The 1,273-nt window shown below is 52.6% G+C and overlaps 1 pseudogene; it reads left to right on the top strand.

The window, feature by feature from the left end:
- Window positions 1-38: 38 nt before the first annotated feature.
- Window positions 39-848, top strand: LOC116548548 (annotated as a pseudogene).
- The last annotated feature ends 425 nt before the right edge of the window (window positions 849-1,273 follow it).

Here is a 1,273-nt window from a genome sequence, read left to right as displayed (position 1 = left end):
GATAGGAGGGAGCAAAGCACTCACAGAGCCAGGAAGAAATGAATGCGTTGGTACTGCCAGGAGAAGAGGCCGGCACGGCTAAAATATGCTATGACCATCGCTAGGAGATACTGATGGAGAGAAAGGAACACAGAGAGGGAGAGGTCACATCTTGGAAGAGGAAGATCGTGCAGATGGGGAAATGGGGGCAGGGGAGGGGTTGCACATCAGAGAAGGGACCTCGGCGTTGGGGTGACTGTGCTCCCTGGGAAATAGTGAGGTGGAGGGGTATTAGAAGGTCAGATGCAAATCTGAGAAGCTGGAGGAAGGGATGTCAGTGATGCTCCCAGGATGCTGAGCTCCGATGGGACCTTTGCAAGGAGTATGTCTAGGTTGGCTGGCGTCAGGAGGGTCTTGTGTGTGCCAGGCAGAGAACTGTCCCAAAGAGGTGAGAGTAGAGGGGCCGGGAGCTTCAGGGCTGCGCCAGACTGCGTCCCATGGCTCAGATCCCTAAGGACCCCTAGAAGAGGCAGGGGCCGCCCATTCACTCTGCAAGAAACCGGCAGAGTCCCGAGGGAGGTGCTGACAAATCATAAAAAGACCAAGAACAGCTGGGAGTGGCGGCCCAAGCCTGTGACCCCAGTACTGTGAGACGCGGAGACAGGAGGACCACGTGAGCCCAAATTCGAGAACAACCTGGGCAACATAGCGAGACCCTCTTTCTCCAAAAATTACAAAAATGAGTTAAGCTCGGTGGTGGCATGTGCCTATAGTTCTAGCTACTCAGGAGGCTGAGGCAGGAGAATTGCTTGAACCCAGGAATTAGAGGCCACTGTATTTTATCGTAGGGAACAGAGCTGGACTCTGTCCAAAAAAAAAAAAAAAAAAAAAAACCAGAAAACAAAAAACAACAACCATGACTCATGACTGTAATAACAGCACTTTGGGAGGTCTAGGCAGGTGGATCACCTGTGTTCAGGTGTTCAAGACCAGCGTGGCCAACATGGCAAAACGCTGCCTCTACAAAAAACACAAAAATTCGCCAGGCATGGTGGTGCACACCTGCAATCCCAGCTACTTGGGAGGCTGAGGCAGGAGAATCACTTGAACCCTGTAGGGGGAGGCTGCATTGAGCCAAGACTGGGACACTACCCCACAGCTTCGGCAACAGAGCAAAACTCTGTCTCAGAATAAAATAAAATAAGACTGTAGAGCATCAGGTGGGAGCTGGTGGAGGGAGAGGGGATGGGAACTGTGGGTGTGGAAGCTGTGCCCTCCCCCAGGCTGTGTGTTG

This window comes from Sapajus apella, unplaced genomic scaffold, assembly GCF_009761245.1.
Source record: "Sapajus apella isolate SASKATOON/1434 unplaced genomic scaffold, GSC_monkey_1.0 scaffold14922, whole genome shotgun sequence".
NCBI classification, from domain to species: Eukaryota; Metazoa; Chordata; class Mammalia; order Primates; family Cebidae; genus Sapajus; species Sapajus apella.
This window is presented reverse-complemented; position numbering and strand designations above follow the sequence as displayed.